The sequence below is a fragment of the Myxine glutinosa genome, chromosome 5 (genome assembly GCF_964187855.1).
Source record: "Myxine glutinosa chromosome 5, kmMyxGlut1.1, whole genome shotgun sequence".
Taxonomy (NCBI): Eukaryota; Metazoa; Chordata; class Myxini; order Myxiniformes; family Myxinidae; genus Myxine; species Myxine glutinosa.
The window spans coordinates 120,872,772-120,892,744 of record NC_136265.1 but is presented as its reverse complement, the minus strand read 5'-3'; positions in this window follow the sequence as shown (position 1 = coordinate 120,892,744).

The following is a 19,973-nucleotide window of genomic DNA, read 5'->3' as shown; positions in this document are numbered from 1 at the left end:
GATTCATTTTTCTTTTTGCTTGTTAACAAATTAATAATTAATTGATCAAATGCCAAAATTGGATCTTCTATTTTGGGCACAGCAATTTTAAATTTACAAAGTTTGGAACAATTGCGTTGCAATTGTTGGCAAACCAAGTAACAAGAGTCACATGATGATCAGGTGGGAATTTCGGACTATTGTTCCGCACGATTGATAGGTCAATGGTCGACTGACATGCAAATGGGTGTGTAGTCAAAATTTGGATGGATTATTGTGAAGGCAGAAAGGGTAATTTCAATTTGACATCATAAGGGTTTTCTAAGAATGGACTTTTGGTTTATTTGTCTATAAGCATTTTGAATTTGATTGACAAATTTTATGAAATTGAAATAAAATTGACACCCATCTGATCTGTAAATAATGGTTCCAACGCAAACAAATATGCATAATGCATGTGTGTGTGTGTTTTTGTGTATCAATCTTACAAGATTGTTGACACCGACAGTGTGCCTGTCTGGAAATGGATAGTTATATGTGGATGGGATTGGAATATGTGGATGGGATTGAATATCCAGAGAATCCGTAAAATAAAATAGAAATATAATTTGATTATGAACATTATCTCTTTTGTCAAGGGAAATGGAATATAAAAAAATTTGATGTGCTGGGTTATGAGCAGCCATTAATTAATAGTAAAATTGTGAGTAATTTTGGGATTCCATTTTTGATAGAATGTATATGAGAATAACATCTATTTATGGATATGAGCTTCATAAAAGGAAATGAGGAAGTACAAAATCATCCAAATTTGGGAGAGGTCTTACACTGACTTCCCAGAATACTCTGCTCATGGATTTTATATATATAAACTTGAATTTTATCAGCATATAAATTGTGCTGTATGTATGGATGTGTTTTAGGCATAGATGATATGGGAAAAGAGTAAAGAAAATTTTGCTGGTTTGAACTATTGTGGGTTTTTCAGTTCTGGAGTTTAAACAAAGTCACTGGTTAACAGATGAGAAAGGATAGTAAATAAATTATTCTCTGCTGGGCAAATTAAGTACGATATTACTAAGACTTATGAGAGCTATTGTTCCGCCTTACAGCAGTGGAAAATTATTGGAAAAAATTAGATCCAACATAATGAATCTATAAAAGAATGTGATAGGGATAATATCCTCAATTTGTACTAATTATTTGATTGTGGGTAAAGGAATTAAGTCATCGTAGTGGATTGTTAACAGCAGCCTGAAAATGTCCTGAGAGTGTGCATCCATGTAATCAGAAATCCCAGATTTGTTTTTACAAACAACATTTTGGTAGAGGTCTTGTGTGGAACACTTCCTTGGTAGATAAAAACGGTACTGCATGCTGGCAGCCACTTTTGCGGCCAGTTAGGCCAAACAAATTGAGAGGAAATTGTAGTTAAATACGTAAGTTACACATGGCTATTTGTAAAAAAGGAAATTTATTGAGATGGGAAACAATTTTTTCGAAGGTTTATTAAGGTGTTATAATATGACATGTGGCAAGGCAAACTATTGGATGGGAAAATTAGATCTGGCTATAGAATAAATTTATTGACCCCTTGAAGTTAATCCTTCGAATCATTGTTTCACTGGCATTTTTGTTCAAATTGGAAATAGTTTGGTAGAGCTTTGGTTAAAACCTTTGGTTGCGGTATCTTGGAACGAATTGATAAACCATAGGAGATTGATAAGAATAGAAACAAATATGGACCCAAAATAGAAAGTTGGATTCATGCCTCTCATTGCAAGCAAGCACATGGGGCTAAGGTGGACGATCCCACAGAAAATGAGGCTGCACCTAGCAGCCCAGCAGAACATTCAGTGGTAGAAAAATGATAGTCATGATTTACAGTCATTTGAATTACATTTTAACACCCCTTGCATTGATAAACATTACATTTTCAACATGTGATATTCCTACTTGGAATAGTGACATTTATTTGCCTACATGACATACAATTACCTGCTGATATTAATACAGCATGAGTAAAAAAAATGTATCACAACTACACTCATGATCAGGGGATTGAGTTCAACCCCGGGAGATAGGGGGATCAGGGTAAGACAAATAATCTGATTATGTTACATATTAAGGGATTTTCTTTATTTACCTTTTAGGAAGCTTGTTAGTTTGGTATATAATGTTAAATGTCATCGACATATAACTATGTCATAGATATGAATATATACAAGGAGTAGCAGACTTGTTTGTTGGTTTAGTAGTTATATTGGCAATTGTTTTAGTGGTGGCTTGCTTGAAAGCCTTAGTGACGGTGTGTTTGAATAAGGTAACCAACAACACGATGATAACACATGAAGTGACAAATGAGGAAAGAAATGTGGAACCAGAAAAGGAAGACTTTTATGGCGACATAAACAGTAGAATTAAGATAATGGCATAACGACAATGTTATGAGTTGTGTCAATTACAATATCAATGAACTCATATCACCACGCGTGACACACTGTTATAAAAAAAAAAAAAAAAAAAAAAAAAAAAAGAGGGAAAAGAAAAGTGGAGAGGAATTATGGTAATAATACATTATGCTTAATTTGTTGGTTTGGGAAAATTGTTGTTGGGAATTAGGTATTCCCGTTTGTGATTGTAATCATATACAATGCTATTCTTAGTTTAGTAATAAAATACATACCTGATTGAATATTATTTGTGTGACGCATATAAATAAATATAACTTTTTGTGTTAAGGAAAAACAACAAATTGTTGAATGTGAAACTGTCGGAAGATATACATGATTATGCTGATTTCATGGTAAGATGTACCCTATCTGATTCAGTGTGTGCGGAAAGCAGATTCAGATATGACTGAGCATAAGGATAAGACGAGATCACATTTTGGAGGGATTGCTAACGGAATTGGGAAGAAGAAAGAAAGAAAATTTGTGGCTAAAAAATGAAGTTAATCGTGGCATACACCCTCTTTCTCAAAGAATGATGAAGACATTCTCCCGTGTAACTTGGAGATGAATGCTTACCTTCACCAAGGAAATTTATGTGACCATTTGCCTGGATCACACTGCAACATATGAAAGAAAGGCGATCACTTACTCTTGTTCGAAGACTTCGAACATTCACCACATCAGAAGTTGCAGGACAACGACATTTTACCTGCAACCTCTGTGAAATGCGGGGACATATGTTATTACTTCACCAACGTCCGGGGAACCAGCATGGAGCTGCAAAAAACGGCTGTGCCCTTGTCACAACAGCTGTGCACGATTCTGCTGGTTGCTCCTGGTAAGGACCATGAATGACCTGAACACCATGGTCCCAACATCAGTGTGGATGCATCCGGCATCCCTGTTCCACATCTTGCTGGCCAATCAACGTCACACCAATACTTGCTGCCCACTCACAATGAGGGAAGAGGCAAGTCGACTACAACTGGGTGAAGGCCTTGTTCAAGGAATCATTATGGTTCACAAAAAAAAAAGTGGCAAGAATGCTACATGGAGAGAAGGGTCAGTCTATGACTCCGCAGTGTTACCACAACAGCGAAATCCTACACGAAGTAGTGCAGGAGCTATGAAGACATTAGGAGAAAATGTTTCATACCTGGATTCAAACACAAGTGATCAGCCCTTCCTTTCAAACAAAGTTAACATTTGTGTGGAGGCAAACGTTTTTTGCCAGATGGTGCAGATGCTTTACAAAACTTGAAAATGAAGTGAAATTGTTGTATCTTGGTGATGGTGAAGTGTTGTTTTGAAAATATATTTGTGATGCAAATGCAATAGATTGAACAATATGGAAGGAGTCAATGACCAACGAAATGTTTTGTGATTCTTGCAGGATGACGGTGTATGCCTAAGGGAATTTGATTACCAAAGTGATTGATTATTTACTTATACTTGTAATGATGTTTACTAGTAGTGATTGATTGTTTACTTATATTGATGTTTAGATTAATGGTTAATATAAACAAAAACAAAAAGATGAGGGAATTGTGGAAGTGTAACTCAGTGTAACGTATTGATTGGCCCTGGTAACTCATTGATTAAATCTGGTAACAAAGCAGAATGTGCATGAACATGATAATCCTTTGGAAACACCTGGTCAAGGCCCCAGGCTAGAGCACCCCCCCTGCTGTGTAAATGGAAATCACAGCAGGAGGGGAGCGAGCTGATGCCAGGACTCGGTGCGATGCATGACCTCGGGACATTAGCGGAGAGGAGATTAAGTCCAGTTTGGCGATATAACGAGAGCAAACGTTGAGTAAAGTAGACTTGTCCTCAGAAGCCCTGCCCGACGGAACGATGGAATGAACGAGTACTTGCTACGTGAAGCGCTGACCGAACGGGAGTGTCGGATGAACGAGAAGGACCAGCGAAAAGAGTTAACCTGATCCATTATATTATGCGGTATCATTTTGGTAATTGGATGAAGTGAGTACAGTTTAATAAACTAGACCTTTTGTAACCTGTGTCCGGTCATTGGAGTCCTGTGAGTCATACACGAAATTCTTCCACAACGGCAAGAGTGATCTACGCGCGTACCTGGCGCAGTTTGACTGTGTGTGTAAGGGCAACGGTTGGGGTGAGGACGAAGGTGGAGTACACCTGGTGGCCGCATTGCGCGGCGCGGCGGCGGAGGTGCTGACGGCATTACCACCCGGTGCTCTCACCCTGCCAGCCCTCCGCGACGCCCTAATTAATCGATTCGGCGTTGAACAGCAGAGCGAGCTTGTTAAAGCTCAGCTCGCGCTGCGAAAACGCAAGCCCCAGGAAGCCATCGGGGAACTTGCCCACGACATTCGCCGCGCAGTGGGGATCACACATGCTAGCATGGCAGCGGATTCCCGGGAAAGCCTGGCGCTGGACCATTTTATCCAGGCCCTCCCGGATATTGAGCTCCGGCAACAGCTCGCCATGTGGCGCCCGCAGACTCTGAGCCAGGCGGCTGACGCTGCGGCCCGTTGGGAAGCAGCGAGGCCCCTGGCCCGGGGGAGCGAGCGTCACGCAATGGCGGTCCGCCAGGTGGGACCCCCGATGGAGGGCGGACCCCTTAGGGGGCCCGCCCCCGACGTGGGTCCTGACCTGGCGGGCATGGTCCGGAGGCTGGTGGACCAGCGCCTGGCGGGACCTGGACCATGGCAGGCGGCCCCGGAGGTGGCCCGCGGTGGACCACGAGCGGGTAATCCAATTCGGACCTTCAGGGGGGGAAATTTGGAATTCCGGAGACAAGCACCTTATCAGGTGAGGTGCTATACTTGCAACCGTCTGGGTCACCTGGCGCGGCACTGTCGAGCCACGTGCCGGGATGATCCCCGGCGGTTGAGGTCCTCAACTCCGCCCAGGGGGGAGCGGGTTAGCCGACCCCAGACACCCCCCCGCCAGACCCCGGGAAACTAGAAGGTGTCGGGCACGTAGGGCGGTGTTCGGCAGAAGAGGATGGAGGAGAGCCCTCATTGACGTGACAGGTCATTTATTGTGGCCAGATTGAAACCGGTAGCCTGACAATCAGATGCAAAATTGCCGGCGTGGGGGTAGACGCCGTAGTGGACACAGGAGCTAGCGCCACGATCATCAGCCCTGTGGTCCTTGATTCGAGCGCAGGTGGCTGGGATAAGATCCAGCGCCTGCAAAATTATAGTTTGCAACTTGCTACCGGGGTAACGGCCCCGATCATAGGGCGTGGTTCTGTGACCCTCAAGTTAGGGTCGGTAAGGAGGGAGATAGAGGTTTGGGTGGCGGAGGTGTGCGACCCATGTTTAATAGGGTTGGATTTGTTGACTGCCAGCGGTTGTAAAATCGACTTGTGCCGGGGGATCCTGCAGGTGGAAGTAGAAGAGCTGCCGTTAGGGGGAGTGAGCACGGCCGAGAGAGCGGAGCTGGAGGCTTCCGAGGCCGTGACCATTCCCCCAAGGGCCGAGGCGATAGTGCCGGCCCGGTGGGCAGCTCGCCCAACATGGCAGGAGTCCTGCGGCCTGGTCGAACCGGTGGCAGCGCAGTCCATACCGGGTTTAATCGTGGGCCGCACCCTTGTAAAAACGGACGGACCGGTAGTGGCCGTCCGAGTAATAAATATAAGTACAGAACCACGCACTATAGTAAGGGGCACGAGGGTAGCTGGCTGCACCCCAGTTGAGGAAGTCGCGACAGTGAGGGGCGAGAACGTCCAGCCGAGCCGGCCCCGGGGGGAGCCTTCAATAAGAAGTAGGAATTGGCCCGATCCCATTTGCGAGATGGTAAATCGTAGTGGCGTAGAGTTGGGAGGTACCCAGAGGGAGGCCTTACACAAACTGGTTGGGTCCCATTTGGACCTCTTCTCCCTGTCCACCGAGGATATTGGACGTACGGGCCTGGTGAAACATCAGATCCACACCGGTGAGGCCCGGCCTATTCGTCAGGCCGCCCGACGGCTCCCTTGGAGCAAGAGGGCGGAAGCTGACGAGCAGGTTGAAAAAATGCTCGACGCAGGCATGATCGAGCCCTCGGGAAGTCCTTGGATGTCACCTGTTGTGCTGGTCAAAAAGAAGGATGGGACCACGCGGTTCTGCGTGGACTATCGCCAGCTAAACAACGTGACACTCAAGGACTCATATCCCCTGCCAAGGATTGATGACACCCTCGATGCCGTTGCGGGCTCAAATTGGTTCTCAACTTAGGTCTTTTCGAAGCTGCTCCATGCGCTCACGCTTTCGAAGCTAAGTGATATTTCTCAATTGTGTTTTTGTCGAGACTGTATCTATCGTTCGGTGTATGTACCGACAGCGTATCTTTTGGAAAATTTTCGGTGCTAATTTTTCGTTCATCTATCTATAATTCCAGTAATCTCTGTGTGTTTGTTTGTTTGTACGTTTGTACGTTTGTCTGTGACCGCTGTTTCTCGACAACCACGGGTCCGATATACTTGAAACTTGCCAGGTATATTGCTGGGGACCCGAGGATGTGCCTTTTCAAGGTTTCATATTAATCGGACAATTACTTACCGAGCTATGTCCAAAAAACGATTCAACCAATCAGAGAGCAGCGAGCTATCGCGTGTGCCGAACGTGGCGGACACACTCTGCCTCGGATGGCACATTTGAGAGCGTATTCATTTATTTCACGTTTGCAAACTATGTTGGCGCTATGTTGGCGTTAAACTATGTTTTAAAACTAATAAAAACCCCGGGGGGATTGTCACTGTACTCGCAAGCCGTTCGCCGTTCGCTTTGGCGTTGCGAATGGACCAAAACATTTCATGCACCAAACCATTTCATGTAAAGCGTTCGCCGTTCGCTTTGGCGTTGCGAATGGACCAAAACATTTCATGGACCAAACCATTTCATGTAAATAGAGGGGGGGATATAATTTTAGATATAGATATAGTACGGGCATGCCCTAGTGTATACACAATCGTCGGTTAATGGTATCGAGTATTCTGCGGCCTAGTACTCGTAGGCTTAGACTACCGTACCGTCTCAGACCTTGTGGTTTGTTTTTCTCTCAGCGATTCGTCGAATGCGCTGAAATTATTTTCGTTCTCTGTTTCGTACCAGTCGTTCACCCCGTACCTCCTTGTTTAATATCTGTACTCACAAAAAAAAAAAAAAAAAAAACCCAAAAAAATATTTCCTTCCCAGGTCTTATTCGTTTATTTGTTGTTCTTTTTGTTCGTTCGTTCTTCCTTCGCGATCACGCGGTTAGAAATGTATAATCTCTCCCCTGAACAACTATTTTCTCTCATATATTATAACACCCTTTTCTTCTTTTCCTACAAAAGGATGCTTTCGTCTTGCTCACCAAATCTATTCATTCCAAAAAATATATATAATACCATCTCTTACAGTTCCTCCTTTCTACATTCCATAAACTATCCAGAACTCCATCTCTCCTCCAGTGTCCTCAAACGTATTTTTGACTCGAAGGTCTCAAACTCATTTTGCAAAAAAATGTTCGTTTCCCATGAATCGTACACTTTTCAAAATCCAATCTCACCCCTCCCCTCCAAATCCTCCCCATCACCCATCCCTTTCAAATCTCCCCCCTTGCCCCTTCCCTCCCCTCCCTCCTAAACTCCCCCCACACCCCTCCCCTCCGAGACTCTCCCTCGCTCCTCCCCTCCTAGACTCCCCTCTCACCCCTCCTCCTCAAAGCATCCTCCCTGCTTCTTCCTCCTTCCAACTTTCACCTTCATCTCCCCAAACCTTCTGCCTTGCTCTTCCCCCTCCTCAAATAACACCTCACTGTGCCTCACCCAATCTCCATCAAACCTTTTGTCTGCCCCATTCTTCCCTTTCTCCAAGCTATTCTGAAATCTCTGACACACCTTCAACAGCTCTCCCTACCTCTTCCTCCTCTTCCACATCTTACCCTACCCCTCCCCCCCCCCTGTTCTGGACCCGATGCTCCCCCTTCCTCTTCATTAACGGTATGGACCTCAAACATCCGGGGCCTTCGCTCAAACTTGACTGACCTCTCCATACAGGTTGCTTCTGACAAACCAGATGTGATCTGCTTAACAGAAACTTTCCTCCTTCATGATGTCTCTGATGCCTTGGTATCTCTCCCAGGTTACTCCCTCCTCCGGTATGATAGACCTGAGCCTCGTCCTGGAGGTGGGGTTGCTATCTTTATAAAAAACTCTCTTCCTCACTCGCCCTCCACTGCCCTCTCTCCACCTCACCCCCAGGAATACCTTTGGCTACGGCTTCCCCTTCGCTCCCACCTTTTGTTCATATGTGTGTTGTACCGTCCACCAATCAGCGATGACTCCATCTACATCTCACTGTCTGATAATATGGACCAACTTCTATCTACCCATCCCAACTCTCTCTTCCTCATATGTGGTGATTTCAATTGTCACCATGCCAGTTGGCTGGGTGTGGGTACCTCTCTCACCAGCCATGGCTCTTCAGCAAAGGACTTCTGCGACTCACTGGGACTGACACAATCTGTCAATTTCCCGACCCGGATCTCAGTCAACGGAGCATCTTCTCTTCTGGATTTGGTTATGACAAACTTCCCTGAAAATGTCTGCTGCTCTTCTTCTGCTCCAATCGGCTCATCTGATCATGTGCTTGTCAAAGTGGACATCTCTCTGACCATTCTCAGAGAGCCTCCTCAGCGTCGACGAGTCTGGCATTTCACTCAGGCCAACTGGCACGGTCTTCAAGCAGCCCATCAATCATCTGGACTGGTCTCCCATCTCTACTGCCTCTGACATCAATTCTTCCTGGGAATTCTCCCAAAGCAAATTGCTCTCTCTCATGCACAGATTTATACCATCTCGTCTTCAGTTGTCATACCCTTCCTCCCGTCCATGGTACACGGAATCTTGTGGTGAGGCTGTTGCCCTGAAACAACTTGCTTTCGTCTCCTGGAAAGCAAATCCAACGGAAGGAAATCTCATTTCCTTTCACAAAGCCCGAAACAAGTGTGTGTCCACCCTCAGGAGAGCCAGGAAACAATATCTCACCATTCTCAAGACCGAACTCTCTTATCTGTCTCCCTCTTCCAAATCCTGGTGGCGTCTGGTCAAATCTGTTTCTGGTGTTTGTTCCCCCTCCATCCCCTCCCTCACCTCAAACGGCTTAACGGCTGACTCCGCACGTGAAAAAGCTGAATGCCTCAACTCTGTGTTTGCCTCTAAATCTTGTGTCCCAAACCCATCCCTCTCTGTACCCACCGTACCCAGTCGTACCCAGCTGCTCCTGGACTATGTGTCCTTTCCTCCTGACAAGGTGGAAAAGTTTCTGTCAACCCTCGACTCTGATTCTGCAACTGGTCCTGACGGCATCAGCCCACGGGTCCTAAAATCATGTTCTTCTGCTCTTTCACTCCCTCTTTCTGTTCTCTTCACCCTCTCTTTTGCTCAAGGTCATCTGCCATCTGCTTGGAAATCAGCCAACATCACCGCTTTGCACAAAAAAGGTGCAAAAACAGATCCCAGCAACTACAGACCAATCAGCCTTCTCCCAATTATCAGCAAAGTCATGGAATCCATCATTGCTTCAGATATTAAATCTTTCCTCTTCTCCAATGGCTTGATCTCTGATCATCAATTTGGTTTCAGACCTGGTCACTCTACTCTGGACATGCTGCTTCTGCTTTCTCAACAATGGATGGAGGTCCTCAACGCCAAACAGGAAATTAGAGCTGTCTCCCTTGACATTTCACGTGCCTTCGATACGGTCTGGCACCCTGCTCTGCTCTCCAAACTCTCCTCCTTTGGTATCCATGGAAATCTCCACGCATGGCTGGCGGACTTCCTCTCTGGTCGTAGTCAACGTGTGGCCCTGAATGGGTTTCTCTCGTCTCCTCTTCCTGTTCAGGCTGGAGTTCCCCAAGGTAGTGTTCTGGGCCCTGTGCTTTTTCTGGTCTTCATCAATGATCTCTCTGACTCTCTTGAAAATCCTCTCTATCTCTTTGCTGACGACTCTACTCTCTGTCGCTCCATTCCTCATCCCTCAGATCGGCAGTCTGCAGCCTCCTCACTCTCTGCAGACCTGGACAAAATCACAGACTGGTCAAACAAGTGGAACATGTCTTTCAATCCTGACAAATCTCACACTCTTACAATGTCTCTCCGAAAGGACCGACTGGACAACCCTCCCATCTACTTTCTCAACAATCCTCTCCAAGAAGTTCTGTCGCTCAAGCTTTTGGGTCTCACTATCTGCCATGATCTTTCTTGGGAAAACCACATTTCCAAGCTGGCCTCCAAAGCCAGTCGCCGACTGGGTATCCTCCGTCGTGCGAAGTCCTTCCTTGGCACACCTGAGCTCCTCACCACATACAAGGCTTTCATCCGCAGCTCAATGGAATACTGTTCCCCCCTCTGGGCTGGTGCTCCTGCCTCACACCTTGCTCGGCTTCACGCTGTTGAGGCCAAAGCTTTGAGAATCATTGGAATCTCCTGCGATGTAGTCAACGCCGAGGGCCTTTCACTCACTCACCGCAGGCAGGTTGGTGGTCTTTCTGTCTTCTACCGACTCCTCTCCGGCCTTGCTCCCCCAGCTCTCTCTCTGTGCTCTGTCCCCCCAATATTCCTTCAGGTCGCACAAGATCTGCCTGCAACCCTCTTATGGTTAAACTGCCAAAGTCTAGGCTCTCTGCTCACCTTCACTCTTTCATTCCCCTTTTCTCCCGCCTCTGGAACAAACTCCCCCACTCCCTTCAATCCCACTCCTCCCTCCAGGTCTTTAAAACAGCTGTTCACCACCATCTCTTATCTTCCCCCATCGAAAACATTGATCTTTTCTACCCCCGGTAATTCACCCCAGAGTCCTTGCAGTGTTCATATGTTTTAATCCTCTCCCACCTCCCCCCAAGTCCTCCCGATGTCCCTGCTCTCAAATGTTGTGTTTGTGTCCTTCCCCTTCTTCCCCCTCTCTTTTGTGTCCTCCCCCCCTCTCTCCCCATCTTGTCTGCCGCTCCCCTTGTTTTTTGTGTTTTGTGTGTCGGTTTGTCTTTTTGTGTGATTAATGTTTGCTCTTTCACGAGCCTCGATCTTGTATACAAAAAAAACAAAAAAAAACTTTGGACCTCAAGAGTGGGTATTGGCAGGTGGAGATGGATAGGGCAGGGAAGGAGAAAACGGCATTTTCCACAGGTAAGGGACTGTATCAGTTTACTGTGATGCCGTTTGGTTTGTGTAACGCCCCCGCCACCTTTGAAAGATTGATGGAACATGTACTAGGCGGCATGCCATGGCAATCATGCCTGGTGTACCTGGATGACGTCCTAGTACATGCCAAAACGTTCCCCCAGGCAGTAGCTAATTTGGACCAGGTGTTCGGGTGCCTCAGACAGGCAGGGTTGAAGCTGAACCCGAGTAAGTGCACTTTGTTTGCAAGGGAGGTGGCCTATCTAGGTCACGTGATCGGCCGCGAGGGGGTAAAAACGGACCCAGACAAAATTAAAGCGGTAGAGGAGTGGCCCGCACCACGTACCATCAAAGAGGTGCGGGGATTTTTGGGACTCTGCTCCTACTACCGGCGCTTTGTGGCGAAATTTGCGGAGTTGGCCCGTCCCCTCCACCGGCTTACGGAGAAGGGGACGCTATTTAATTGGACACAGGAGTGCCACGAGGCCTTCCAAAAATTGAAGGGGTGTCTAACATCCGCACCCCTTCTAGCTTACCCCACTAGCAACGGGGCATTTACCCTGGACACGGATGCGAGCCAGGAAGGATTGGGCGCAGTTTTGTCTCAGACACAGGAAGGCGTGGAGAGAGTGATTGGTTACTATAGTCGGGCCTTAAGTAGGCCCGAGCGAAATTATTGTGTCACTCGCAAAGAGTTATTGGCTATGCTGGCTGCCATGAACCATTTCCACCCGTACCTGTACGGGCGGAAATTTTTGGTTAGAACTGACCATTCCTCCTTGCAATGGCTCCTTCGGTTCAAGGAACCGGAGGGCCAAATTGCAAGGTGGTTGGAAAAGTTGCAGCAGTACGATTTTGATGTGGCCCATAGGGCCGGGAAGGCCCATGGTAATGCGGACGCACTCTCTCGGCGTCCTTGTCTGGGGGAAAACTGTAAATTTTGTGCGAGACACGAGGAGAGGGAGCAATTGGGCGATTCCGCCCCGATTCTCGTCGTCCGGGCAACCCGGGTGAGAGGGCCAATTTTGCCACCAACCGCAGATGAGGAATTCGGAACTTTGGCTTGGAGCGCGGCCCAGCGGGAGGACCCCGTACTGAGGCCGGTGCACGAATGGGTGAGATTGGGGCAAAGACCTAATGGGGAAGAGGTCACCCCCCTCGGGGCACAGACCAAGGCATATTGGGCTCAGTGGAAAACCCTGGAATTGAAGGATAACATCTTGTATCGCAAGTGGGTGGAGGTTCCCTCTGATAAAACTTCCTGGCTGGTGGTAGTCCCAAATAAATTTAAGACCGATATATTGCAACAGGTGCATGGTACCCGCCCCGGCGGCCATTTGGGCAGGACAAAGACGACATCGCAGGTACGCTGGAGGTTTTATTGGGTGAATATGGGGCGCGACATACAGGACTGGTGTCGGAGATGCGACGCCTGTACTGCCAAAAAGGGACCAGCACGGAGGATGAGGGCCCCCCTTCAATTACACCAGGTGGGGGCCCCCCTAAAGGAGGTGGCCATGGATATCCTAGGCCCACTACCCCGCACCCGCCTAGGTAATAAGTACATCCTCGTTGTGATGGACTACTTCACCAAGTGGCCGGAGGCCTACGCCCTCCCCAACCAAGAAGCAGGGGTGGTAGCGCAGGCCTTCGTGGAAGGATTTGTGTGCCGGCATGGGATTCCACAGGAGTTGCACACCGACCAGGGACGAAATTTTGAGAGCAAATTGCTAAAAGATGTGTGCAGTCTCCTGTCAATTCGGAAAACAAGCACAACGCCTTTAAGACCTCAATCTGACGGGATGGTGGAAAGATTCAACCGAACTTTAATCCAACAACTGGCACTGTTCACCGCCACCCGTCAGGATGACTGGGACGAACATCTCCCTTATTTGCTCATGGCCTACCGAACCAGCCAGCACGGGGCCACCGCATGCAGTCCAGCGTTGCTTATGTATGGGCGGGAGTTACGGGCTCCCGCCGACTTGCTATGCGGTCCCGTGCCAGACACAGTGGTTAACCCGCCGAGGGAGGGGTACGCACGTCACCTAGAGGAAGGCATGGAGCTAGTCCATGCCTTCGCCCGCCGCCAACTCCATCTGGCGGGGGAAAAGATGAAGCGCAGGTACGACCACCGGAGCCAGGGGAGTCAGTACACTCCGGGGATGAAGATTTGGTTCTTCAATCCCCGGAGGAGGAAGGGTAGGTGCCCGAAACTCACCTCTCCCTGGCAAGGCCCGGGGGTCGTCCTGTCGCACGTCTGTGACGTGGTAGTAAAAATCAAAATGGGGCCACGAGCCCTCCCTCGGATCGTCCACGCCGACCGAATAAGGCCTTACACCGGCGATCAGGCACCCCCGTGGATTGCCTCGGCTTCAGATGCCGAGGCGGGACCCAGTACCTCTGAATAAGGGGGGCTTATTAGTGCCAGAGGACTGGGGGATTGATGAGCGATGGGCCCGGTGGGTAAGGGTGGCATCCCTGCCACCCTTCCCATGAGGTGGGGCAAATGCGCAATAGTTCAGGGGGTGTATGGCAGTGAAAACTAGCCCGGGTGGGTTAGGATATTGTGTGTAGGGCCCTAGAAGATGACATTAGGTGACGTTAAGGTTAGTTAGTGACAAGGATACCTGTAGTGGGGACGCAGGTAGATGAGAGTGGATGATAATGACGAGGGAGCGCAATAGTTTAAAGGGACGACTGGGAAGCGCAAGTTTCAGAGGGGAGTAGTTAGATGAGATGATGCTGTGTGAGAACTGAACAGGTGTGTGGAGCAGTGTATGAGTAGTGAGTGTTGTGGATCAGCGCAAATGCGCTTGGGGGAGAGAAGGGTGCAGGCGGCACCAAGTATGATAGCACAGGTGTGCGAGTACAGGTGTGTGGAATACATGGAGTAAGTGGTACGGAGTGGTGTGCATGGTGCGAAGGTGTGGATGGGGGAAGAGTGGACCCCGTTCACGAGTACCCGGGGCGGGTAGTGTAAGTGTTAGGTAGAGGGTATAGGTAAATTGTGGTTGGATATTGGCATTTGTGGTGCGGTTGCAGAATGGTATTGTGGATGGGTGCATTAGTGTTGTGGAAATGGCTGGGCGTGTAGCCTGTTAGTGTGTGTAGTTGGTTTGGGCACTCCACCACTGTGAGGATGTCGGCCAGGTGAGGCCGCAGGTGGGCTCTGGGAGCCGTTAGTGTCAGTGGGTGCCTGAGGATCCCGGGTGTGGATCGGGCAGCCCGTGCCAGAGAGGGCACTGAGGGGGTGAGAGTGCGAGAGGGCCTTCCCCAGTTAGTTAGGTTAGGGTGAGGAGCAGGTAAGCTCGGGTGGCAACTACAGTGGTGGAGGTGTGCAGGTGGGTAGACCTGCTGGGAGAGCTACACGTCACAGCCCAGAAATTGTGCAAGGGCACCGGGAGATGAATCGGGGGAGTGAGACCCCAAATTGAGAAGCACCACAGTTTGGTCAATGGGAATTGGTTTTTAGAACCCATAGTGTAAGTTGGCCAATGGATTGGCAGGGAAAGACCCCGGGTAATGTAAAGTTGTTAAAGTCATTTAGGAAATAGTTAGGATTGATGAACCTGTCGCACCATACGCAGCCACTTACCTGTGGTGATGATGACTCCACACCTGTGTTTTCTTTGTTCTGTGTTGCAGGAAATGAGAATTGCTGTGTGGATTTGTGAGACGCATCACGACGTGGATGAGACATTGGGGTGATTCCATCTCTCCCTCCTTAGGAGGGACTGATGATGAATTGGTGATGGCAAATTTTGATGTTGAGTTGGAGATGGCAAATTTTGATGAGAGTTGGAAATGGCAAATTTGATTGGTTAGGAGGGAGAGAAGACGAATTTGGTTTATGGGAGGAACGGGGAAGACAGTAGGGACGTTTGTTTGATGTGTAAAGTAGATGTTTATGGGTAGTGTTGTGTTTTGTGGATACCGTAAGGGGTAAGGGAGGGGCAATGTAGGTTACCTGGTGGGGGGGGGGGGGCGTACGGTAGGAACGTACCTGTCTCACCTGGTTCCCATGTGCCCCCAGTGTGCATTACCTTATACTGCATGCACTTTTGCGCCCTTACCACCTTACTCACTTGTCTTCTTTTTGTCTCCCACCTCCGAGGATCTGGCTTTGGGGCAGAGAGAGAGGAGAGAGAGGTGCTGGCTCCGCAGTTGTGGGCCTGCACTTCCGCTGCTTGCTGCCTGGATCGATACACCATATGGACCGCAATTTTTGTGGCCGCCCACAATGGACCGCAGTTCTTTTGCGAGCAAGCACCACCCGTTGATGGACCTCTGGGTCAACGTGGCACCTATGCCATACAGGTGAACCACTTATAGTTGGCCCCTGACGGCCACAATTTAGAAATGGACGCGGTTGGCGCCTTTCTTTATTCCTAAAGAAGCCAGAAGGCCAAGTGCACTCCATAAAGGCAAGACCAGCGGCAGAACATCGGCCGGCTGCGACACCACCGGTGACCATGGACACTTGATTGTGCATTTTTTATGAACACTTTATTGGTGCACCGGATGGTGCTGACTGTGTGTATGGGGTGGTGCTTTTGGTGCTTGGACGCGGTGCTCTGCACATTATTAAAGGCCGTAGGGCCACAGGGCACTCGTGGGTTGGTGTATCGATGCTGGCATGCGTGCTCTCTCTATGCATAACATCTGCATGTGTTCCTCAAAGAACAGGTCCTGGATCGTAGTGTAAATATCAGTCTTGTGTAAATAATGCTCCCTACCGGCTGTATGTTTAGTTTGAGGATTCTTTCCGCGATTCGGTTATCCTGTGGGTGTGTTTCTGTGAGGAGAAGGGTGCAACGTCGCAGGGGGACATATTTACTCATTTGTGAACATCTGTAAAACTGTCGCACTCAGGGTTGAGTTAATAGTAGAGGGAACTACATCTGAGTGCCACACTAAAGTAAGTAAAAATTTATCGGGTCGCGCCGCCCCGAGGTAGAGAAGGGTGCAATGTTGCGGATATGAGATTGGCCTCCATCCATATCCGCTTGTAAATATTCCCCTATTTCCCCAATACTTCCCAACTATCCCCAATCCCCCATTCCCTAGTCCCATTTTCTGTAAACAACACTCTGTAGACCCGACCTCCCCCTATTTCCCCCATTAAATGTCGCATCCAGGTCCACCGCATCTCACGTAGACAACTATAGGACATCTTGCTAGTTATTCTTAGTCTATGTCAGTTAAGGACTCGTTTCCATTAATTCTGACTCTTCGTTGCACCAGAATGTGATTGTATGGCACCGTTAGGAAGTTTAGGACCTCCCAATACCTCCCCGCAGCTCTTCCTCATGGTACAACAACAACAACAACAACAACAACCGCGGCGGCGGCGCGGGGAGTGTGCGTCCTCACTCCGGCTTGGTTGGTAGGGGGTGTTGAAAGGGCACCAAGCCTTTCCAATGAGCCGCCATCGAGCATGTGCTCGACGGGGTTACCACGTAGGGGCTCGCTGTCAGCTCCTCGTCAAGGGCGGAGCCCGGTAACCCCCCGCACCCAATAGAAGCGGCGGACCGATTCCATCTGGGGCAGAGCCAACGAGCCGAGGGCGTGTCACTCCCCGCTGAGCATGCGCAGGAAGAGGGAGGTGATGTCAGATGCGCCCTCAGCTTGGACGGAGAAGGACGCCACCTCCGAGCGCTGTGACACCGCCCCGCATCTCTGGACTGGACTGAGCTGTATCCTGTCCCTGAGCCAAGGTGCACCTTGTGCTATCGACTGCCTGTCCTTCCCTGCCATCAATCCCTGTGTAAGCCAGTCTTGTTCCGTTTGTCTGTGGTCTGTCTGGGATAGATAAGATTGTGTCTAAGTGCCTATCTCTTCTGTGCTTTACCTCATACCTTGTAATCTACCCCTTTTCTCCCCCACCAATTATATCCTCCTCCGGAGGTCTTGAGAACTGTACCCCTTGCGTCGTTTCATTTATCCCAGTCGTTGTGTCCTTTCCATCATTGATTTAGCGTAGCGCGATTTGGCCAACGTTCGAGTGTAATCGCATAAACTGTGCGAACACGGCGGCCATTCCGCTCGGCCCATCACAACATCTTAAGTCGTGTCCGTAACAATATATATATATATATATATATATATATATATATATATATATATATATATATATATATATATATATATATATACTGCATAGTGTGGAGTGTATACTGTATATATATATATATATATATATACAGTGGAACCTCTAAATCCGAATTTAATTCGTTCCAGCGGCAGTTCGGATTGGGAAAAGTTCGGAATTAGAAACTATTTTCCTCATAAGAAATAATGGAAAGTGAATTAATCCGTTCCTGGACCCCAAAAACCCATTATCAAGACACTGTTAACTGCAAATACACATGATTCAAGGTAAAATAAGATGAGTAAATGCCCTAAATATCAACTAATAATAATAATAAAAACAAGAAGTAAATGTACTAACATGAAAATAACTGCATTTACCTTCGTGGAGAGTTCTGATGGTGCATGTGGAGGCTGGAGAGGAGGAAGGAGGGAGAGGGTTTTATTGCTTGGAAGGTGAGGCACCTTCCAAGCTAACATCAGATGACTTGACTTACGGTGTTTGCTCTCTTTGTCTCTTAACACCACTTGTAGAGGGTTGGGGCTCACTAGGCTTGCTTTCTTTAGAGAACCACCTCTCCAAAGTTGCCTGGTGTTGGCGACTTTTCTTAATTTTTCTGAAGTGGTCAATCACATCGTCACTGAACAAGTTAATGCTCCTGTTAACCACTGCTTTATTAGGGTGCCACTTTTCAACAATGGCCTGTGTTTTAGACCAATGGAAGCACAGTTCTCTAATTTCAGCACTGGAAATATGAACGACGCTCGCGGCGGGAAATATGAACGACGCTAACGCTATGTTGGCGGTTCGGTTATAGAAATACATTCGGAATTAGGGACAAAATTTTCTCGAATTTACGGTTCGGAATTAGAGTAGTTCGAGATGAGGGGCGTTCGGAATTAGGGGTCACTACTGTATATACATAATTATATATATATATCTATATATATCTATATATATATCTATATATATATATATATATATATATATATATATATATATATATATATATATATATATATATATATATATATACAGTCACGTGAAAAAGTAAGTACACCCCATGTAAAGTTTTGACTTTTTCAACATATTTCAACATACAGCTATTTGATCTTCATTTCAACAATATTGAGAGCTAAAGGTGATATAATATAACAAATATCATGAAACATTTACATTTTGTAGTCCATTGTATAATTTAAATAAACATAAATGCAAATTTCGCATGTGGAAAAAGTAAGTACACCCTTGGCTCTAAAGGTCGTATTGCCCCCTTTGGCAGAAACAACCTCAAGTGGGCGTTTCTTATAACTGTCTACCAGTCTCTGACATTGACTGGGAGAAATTTTTGCCCACTCCTCCATGAAGAATTCTTTCAGCTGGCGATGTTTGAGGAGTTTCTTGCATGCACAGCTCATTTCAAATCCCCCCCACAACATCTCGAAGGGATTTAGATCCGCGCTGAGCCTTGGCCATTCCAGAACCCTCCATTTCTTTCTTTTCAGCCATTCCTTGGTGGATTTACTGGTATGTTTAGGGTCATTGTCATGTTGCAAGGTCCACCTTCGGTTGAGCTTTAACTTGCCGACAGATGGCCTCACATTGTCCTCAAGCACCCTCTGGTACAATGAAGAATTCATAGTGGATTCTATGATGGTGAGCTGCCCAGGCCCTGATGCAGCAAAGCTGCCCCAAACCATAATATTTCCACCACCATGCTTTACAGTTGGTATCAGGTTGTTGTGGTCAAATGCTGTCTTTGGTTTTCGCCAAACATGTCTTCTGGTATTGTGGCCAAATATCTCTACCTTTGACTCATCTGTCCAGAGCACATTGTTCCAGATGTGCTGGTCTTTGCCTAGGTGTTCATTGGCAAACTTTAGTCTTGCCCTGATGTTCTTTTTGGACAGCAAAGGTTTCCTCCTGGCACACCTCCCATGTAGATCAAATTTGTGCAGCCTCTTTCTCATGGTGGACTCGTGCACTTTGACATCAACAGTGGCAAGAGCTACCTGTAGGTCCCGTGATGACATTCTGGGGTTCTTAGAGACTTCTTTCAGCATCTTGCGGTCTGCTCTCAGGCTGAACTTGCTGGGGCGGCCTGGCCTGAACAAGTTGGCAGTTGTTTGGAATCTTCTCCACTTGTAGATGATCTTCCGGACAGTCGAATGATTGATTTCAAATTGTTTGGAGATCTTTTTAAATCCCTTCCCAGACTCGTAGGCATCTATAACCTTCTTTCTGAAGGCCACAGAGAGCTCTTTTGATCTAGGCATGGTGACGCCACACACTTCAACAACAAAAGAGCAAACCA